The sequence below is a fragment of the Macaca nemestrina genome, chromosome 7 (assembly GCF_043159975.1).
Source record: "Macaca nemestrina isolate mMacNem1 chromosome 7, mMacNem.hap1, whole genome shotgun sequence".
In the NCBI taxonomy this organism is placed as follows: domain Eukaryota; kingdom Metazoa; phylum Chordata; class Mammalia; order Primates; family Cercopithecidae; genus Macaca; species Macaca nemestrina.
Genome location: NC_092131.1, coordinates 87,904,209 through 87,911,822, shown reverse-complemented (window position 1 = coordinate 87,911,822; position 7,614 = coordinate 87,904,209). Strand labels below are relative to the sequence as shown.

Sequence of the window (7,614 nt, the reverse complement as noted above, 5' to 3'; positions counted from 1 at the left end):
GTGGTATGTTTTATACAGCAAGGATTCTGAAGTACTAACAAATTCTAGCTATTAAGGAAATTAAATCTTCCTTCCCCAGGACGCTCCCGGATTACACACCATTAGTTCCTTTGAACTCTGTGTTCAAGATTAAAATCACCTCGGTTTCCAATTGGGAATAGTGTCGCTTAGGAAGGCAGGCCTCCTCGTCCGCCGTCTCTCCTCCCTTACTCGTTGTACTGATTCTCTAGATCCCAGTTTTTGCACTGCACCATTTGGGTTCCCGCAATCAGGAAAGTTCAGTTCTCTTCTAAAATGCACGCTCGCATTGAATTATTGTGATTACCTAATTTAAGCATAAGATGGTCAGGAAGTTTTTCCAGAAACTTTCCCATTGGTCCCATCAGTCCGCGGCCGAGACTGCTTTAGGAGTTGCAGCTCTGTGCTCGCGAAATATCCTGCCCAGACCCTATTTTGGTTCTAACCACGTTACTTTTGTAATTGAACATGATGGATGGATGGAAGGATGGAAGGATAGATGGATGGATGGATGGATGGATGGATGGATGGATGGATGGATGGATGGATGGATGGATGGATGAAGCAAAACTCAGCGGCCGGGCGCAGTAGCTCACACCTGTAATCCCAGCACTTTGGGAGGCCGAGGCGGGCTGATCAAGAGGTCAGAAGATCGAGACCATCCTGACCAACATGGAGAAACCCCGTCCTAGTAAAAAAAATACAAAAGCCGGGCGTGGTGGCGCGGACGGACCTGTAGTCCCAGCTACACGGGAGGCTGAGGCGGGGGAATCGCTTGAACCCGGGAGGCGGAGGTTGCAGTGAGCCAAGATCGCGCCACTGCACTCTAGTCCTGGCGACAGAGTAAGACTCCGTCTAAAAAATACACTCAGCAAGGTTCATGCTCTCATTCAGAGATCATTATCTCATGGGGAATGGGGAGAAGACAAGTAAACAGTTATTTTGAGTTTATGATTCAAGAACACTTCAAAACGGATTCTTGACTAACTCCGTTCATTGGGCCCGGGGGTGTCTGTGAATGTTGTGGGTTTAGTCACCCTCCTGCCCCTTCCCAGTGAATCAGGTTACGGTGGTGGCGACAGTTCGGGTGTCTGAACTACCCAGCTACAATACTCGCGTAGAAACTAACCCACTGTGGAAAATTAGAAGGGTTACACTCAGGGCCTATTTAGTGGTGTCGTCTCAGAATGGTTGTCCTACTGCGTTTTTTAGCCACTACAGCCCGTCACCTACAGAAGTACTCATGGATTTGGCCGGGCAGCTTCCTCGGGGAGAGATTTCGCTGCCGTGACATGAGGAATGAATGAAAGAAACTGAGCAGAGAACAGCGACTCTGTGCAAGAACCAAGTGTCATGCCACCCAGGCTGGAGTGCAGTGGTGCGATCACTACTCACTGCAGCCTCGAGCTCCCGGGCTCAAGCGATCCTCCCGTCTGTCTCCCAAGGAGCTAGGTTCACAGTTCTGCACTATCACGCCCACGCCCGGCTGTTTGCTTACTTGCTTGTTTGTTTTGATAGAGCCCAGGGATTGGGCGGGAGTTGGGAGGGGCGGGGCAGTGGGGAGGGGCATGGTCTCTCTAGATCGCCCAGGTTGATCTGGAACTCCTGGGCGACTAGCCTTATGCCACTTTTTGACTCTGCCCTCCTTTTTATATCTTCCTCCCCCCTCATTCAAAATCCTCTTCCGTGCACTCCCAGAACATCTTCCATTTCACTTTGATGACTCCTCCAGACCAGTTCCCTTCTTTTTCACCCACCTATCACCAAGAAATATCTTGGGCCCCCAAGATGTTCACAAAAGAAAAGCCTTTTGTTTTGCTTCTCTCAGAAATCGAGAGACAAGGCATATTTTACTCCCAGTGCCTAGTCGGGGGAAAATATCTCTATATCTGTGGATAAATTGGACCTTCCTGGCACTTTTATAAAATTCCCTGTTTGCATAATTTCTGTATCATTGTTCTTCCTTTTTCCACAAGGCAATTGTTCTGTCTTCCAATTCTGTTTTATGAAAATAAACCAAATTTAAAAGTTGTTGGAACACCCCCACCCACCGCCACAATGCTCTAAGCCTTCAGAGAGATGTGACTGTAATCTGAGTCACATATGGTTACAACTTCTTTCTCAGATTATAGATTAACTCACTTTCTTATTTTTCTGGTTCCGTGTGTACCAGAGAGAATTAAAGGACATCAAGAAAAAAAACCTACAGTCTTCTTAATTAATGACCCTCGTTATAGATGAATTTCCCTTTGTCTTGTTGTGCTTTGTTTGCTTAGACCAGATAACAGAAAACCCATGATTATTATGCCCTCTACAAAAAATGTTAAATGTACCCTTGCCAAAAAGAAACACTGCCTATAACCAATCAAATGGCTGTAACTATGTGCCAACCTTGTATGAATAGTGTATGAATCATGAATAATGTTGTAATCCTGCTAAAAACTCCTCTGTCTCTGCCTATACAAATGAAACCTCAACTTTCCTTCTTCAGAATGCTGACCCTATTCCTTTGGAGTTGGTATTTCCAGGTGGCCCATCCTCACAGTTTTGGCTTGAGTAAACTCTCTTTAAATTAGAGTCTTACCCTTTTGATTATTTCAGGCTGACAGTTTGTTTTCCCTTCTTCCTGAAAAGTAATTCTGTGCATTATCTTGAGACTGAGTTAATTTTTGTTTTTCTGTTCATCTCCTTCTAGTGACTCCCAGAAACCTGATCTATCAGCTGGATGTTTTCAGCTCCATAGAGGCCATCCTTTCCATTGAAACGAAGTGCACTGAAACTTCCTCCATTCCTTCTCCCACTCCTCCTCCCCGCCAGGCCAGCATTTTCCACATTCCAGCATTCTCTCCCTCCACCAAGGACACTAGCATTCCCCAGACTCTCAAGAGCACCACCTCAGAATGTTTTTGCTTATATTATTTTACTCTTTTCACTGTCCCTTAGTTTCAGTTAATTCCCTCTCCTGTTGATGGAAGGATGCTGACTTGTTTCTATCTCCCCTCATTCATGCCACTCACCATCCCTGCCTTTTTTCTGCCTGCATCACCTCTGCACCACCAAAATGATTCTGAACCCCTGTCCTTCCTGCTGTCCCCTCCTCTTGTTCCTCTTGATAGTACCAGCCTCTCCTCCAGCTCTACTCTACCACCCCTGCCACATCCCTTACCCCTACTCCTCTCTGGCACTCTTACTGGCGTTTCCCCCAACACATCTGTCTCCACACACACATATCGGAAAGCTCCCTAACTCATTTAAACTTGCATCAATATTTCTGTCAAATTCTAGCTCAAAATTCAACTTCAGGAAGCTCTCTTCAGTTAGTTCCTCCTCACCATTCTGATCTCTCCTTTTCATTGTCTTAAATGTGGTCCTATATCGTTTCGTAAACCTTTATGGCAGTATCAATAAATCAACACAGCGTTATCTATTTTGTTACTTCAACTAAACTGTGAATTAAACTTAAGTCACCAACTTTTTAAAAAATTAATAGATTTTACATCCAAGAGCAGTTTTAAGTTTACAGCAAAACTGGGTGGAAAGTACGGAGAGTTCTTACATTCTGCCCTCTGTCCCCACAGCCTCCCTTATCAAGGACATCCTGCACCAGTATGGTACATTGGTTACAACTAACATTGATACACCATTATTAAACAAAGTCTGTAGTTTAAATCAAGATTCACTCTTGGTGCTGTACATTCTATGAGCTTGAACAAATGCATCATAATCATGACATATATACACTATTATAACACCATACAGAGTAGTTTCACTGCCCTAAAAATCTTCTGTGCTCCACACGTTCATCCCTCTCACCTAACTCCTGGAAACTGCCGATGCTTTTACTGTCTACATTGTTTTGCCTTTTCCAGAATGTCATATAGTTGAAATCATACAGTATACGGGCATTTCAGATTGGCTTCTTTTACTTAGTAATATGCCTTTAAATTTACTTCCATGTCTTTTTATTTCTTGATAACATGTATCTTCTAAGGGCTGATTGATATTCCATTGTGTGGATATAGCACAGTTTATCTATTCACCTGTTAAAGGATATCTTTGTTGCTTCCAAGTTTTGGCAATTATACATAAAGCTGCTAATTATACATAAAGCTGTGAAGGGTACTGTGTGGACATATGTTCAACTCATTTGGGTAAGTACCTAAGAGTGTGATTGCTGATTGTATGAGGAACATGTATTTGGTTTTGTAAGAAACTGCAAAAATTGTCTACCATAATGGCACTGGGTATTTTTAAACTTTATTTTATAAAGTAAAAAACTGTTTTTTTATGTAATGTATACAAGTGGCACATTTTGAAAAATACATAAAATTATAAAGAATATCAGTCACCCACAGATAAACAGATTTTGGCATATATCCTTTTTCATTCTTGAATAATAAATTTCTAAAAGTAGAAATAGAATACTTGATTAAATACAATGTCTTTTTAGAGTTCTTGATTTATAATGCCCAATTGTCCTCCAGAAAGCCATGACATTCTGCAAGAATGTTCTTATCAGTATTAGATATTAATAAATAGTTTCCAATTTGATTTCTTATTAGGGAAGGAAGATTTTCCATATGCATACTTGACCTTTTGCTTATTCTCGGTATCGTTTGTTTAGATCCTTTTGAGGGGCAGGCCTTTCTAAAGTATTTCTCCTTAAACCCTGAATTGTCTAGTATGAATTATTCACCATAATGAAAAAGTGTAGGGTTTGGGGGTGAGGTTTAGGGATGTTACCCATTATCCACTCAATGTTAACTAGTCTTACAGATTAGGAGATTGATTCAAATCTAAAAAGAACATCATTAATTTACACCTCCTGAGTAAACAGAATCACATCTACTGCAGAATCACAGAGGACGCATAAAATTAAGGTTCATGGTCAGCAAAATGTTCTTTAATTGCCTGAAAATAGAAACCCAATTAGTGCTTCACAGTCTTTGGGTTAGGATACATTAATGAAACCTTCTGTTGGCTGAGTAGACTGAAACACGAAAACACGGGCAGAATGGAACCGGCGACCTTAAGGATGGCTGTAGTTATAAACCTCTACAGTCCTCCGCTCTACCAGCTGAGCTATGGAAAATTGTCCATGAGAGATGTTAGTGTAGATATTTGTGCATTGAGTAGCTGCTGGTGAGACTCCTGACTTCTTTGTATTTGGGCTCAGATTAGAGTTCAAGAAGTTTCTGGAGAGCCAGATCTATAGAACTGAGTCCCGGGAGCAGCCTTGAGGCAGTAGGAAGTGAGATCTGAGTAGGAGGTAGTGAGAATGGAAACAGAGCTGAAGCCACGGGCTTGGGGTGAATCTGCGTAGCTTCTGAACTAGGCTGCCTTCAGAGTAATCTGCGAGTCAGTTTTCGCCCCAGGATGGCAGGAACGGACCACCAAGCAATCTGCAAGTTGAGAAGTGCGCAGGACTCCGGGGATCATGGCTATCAGCAGATTAGTTTAGATCTCTTCCTCACAAACACAGAGATATGGACCAAGTCTAGCACTTTTCTCCCAGAGACGTGAGCAATCTAGTTTCTTCCTCGCTTACTGCAGGGTACAAACACCTGTTTTCCCGGTATCCTTCATAGGAACCCGACTCTGTACTTTTTCGTCTCAAATCCAGGATCTGGCTTTCACGGAAAGATCATCAAGTGCTTCCTTTCTTCACTAGTCTGTTTCAGCACTGAAAAGGCTAAAAAGCTCCTGCTCTTTTGCAGGAGTGAAGGGAAAAAAAACAAAAACAAAAACCACCCCATCGCTAAGGCCCCAGCGAGATTTGAACTCACGACCCCTGGTTTACAAGACCAGTGCTCTAACCCCTGAGCTATGGAGCCACAACGCACAGCGGTTATTTAACAATCTATCATGCAGATAAAATACTAGGTAACTAGTATTTACGTCCAAATAAGAAATACATTAAAAGGAATTTTTGAAGGACGTGACTCTTACATACAAGGAAAAAACATTTTCTTGACCAGGCCCGGACTGGAATGCAAGTCACTGTAATAGTAAAATGGGGAGTAACAAAATTATTTAATAAAAAGTAATGATTATTCATTCCAACTTTTAAATTCTGGATTATTTGCTTCTTTGGAGATAGCTGAATTATTATCTTTTTAAAGTGGCTCTATTTTTATTACTAAAATTAGAAGTATATGTTTCGCTAGGCAAATGACTTACGTTCTTTAAAAGAGATGAGTTTTCAGTTTGCTTGCTCATCAAAAACGAACAAACAAACCATAAAAGACATGAGCATTAATATATATTGCTATCTTAACGCATGCTCCACATTACATGCTCCCCAGCATCAGGCTTGACAAGTCCCAACTGTCGAACAATATCAGGGTCAGGGTGCGTTTCATTACAGAGGAGAATGCAAGAGTGATCAGAGACATTCTCCCAACCCACTTGGATTCTTAATCCAACTCTCTTAGTCTGAGATTGGGGTTGTTTTGAAATGGGAGGCGGCTGTCTTCAAGCACAGGACGTACCCCTCGGACCTTCAGTTTGGGGGTAGACACAGTGAGGGCGCGAAGGCTTCCAGATCTCCCCCAGACTTTCAGCGGAGTCAGGCTCGGTCACAGATTCCTCTAAGTTACCTGAAGCAGAGGTGGCTAGAAGGGGTCCAGCCCTTTCCTTGGTCCTTTAACGCTCCTCTTCCTAGCATTTCGGAGTCCGGGCGGCAGCTCCTTCTCTTTGGGCCTCCAGGCTTTTCTAAGCGCCAACTTGAAGTCCAGAAAGAATAAAAGGGGCTTCGTCGCATGGGAAGGCTGGGGAGGAAGAGTTTCTCTTCTTTTCTCTCCTTTGGTGTCAGCCTGACCAGGAGGCTCAGTCATTCACTAGACAGCTCCCACTGGCCAGGAGCGAGCTCGGCGCAGGGCAAGCCATGTAATCAAGGCAGACACTGCTGCACCCTGGGGAGGTTAGAGCAAGAGCCTGGGAGCTTCGGTTTCCAAGTAGAAAAGGCTGCCGAGTAAAGACAATCCTCCCCCTACCACCCACCCACCACCTTTTGAGTGGTAGAGAAGTGGGCTTCTACAGAAGAGAGTGTGGGCAGAGAGCAACTTTTCCCCGACGGCACCTCTTGGGCGCCCTTGAAAGACACCTTAAATCTAAACCTATAATACAGAGGTAATCAACTAAAGCTGAAAGCGAAAGGCCAAAGCACCCACGTGGAGTGCTGGGTTCTGTAGGCGAGAGGTCTGAGGTAGTGGCTTTTAGAGCTCAGCATCTTTGGTAATGTTGGTTCGATATTTTCCCCTGCAAGTCCCGCGGTGACCTTTATCTTTCGGAGTGAAATCGGTCGTTCTTGTTTTTCCTGGGTCCTCCAACCACCGGCCACCTTAAATGGTTCAGTCCCTTTGAGTACTCGGACCCTTCCTGTCCATTGACCGACACAGCTTGGCCCGGATCCTGAAATTAACGTTTCTACCTTCGGAAAGCTGCGGCTCGGATCCGTCCGAACTCGCACGTTGGCTTTCTTGGGGTCTGGAGAAAATCACTGACCTCGAAAGGAATCAAAGCTGTCCAAGTGTTGTGCTACAACAACAACAAAAATAAATGAACACTCTTAGAAAAAAACATTATTCCAATTCT

The 7,614-nt window shown here is 43.6% G+C and overlaps 1 non-coding gene across 1 annotated transcript; it reads right to left on the bottom strand.

Annotated features, from left to right (window-relative positions):
- Positions 1 to 5,779: 5,779 nt before the first annotated feature.
- Positions 5,780 to 5,852, bottom strand: TRNAT-UGU (transfer RNA threonine (anticodon UGU)). The gene has a single exon. It is a non-coding gene; the product is annotated as a tRNA-Thr (tRNA).
- Positions 5,853 to 7,614: the final 1,762 nt, after the last annotated feature.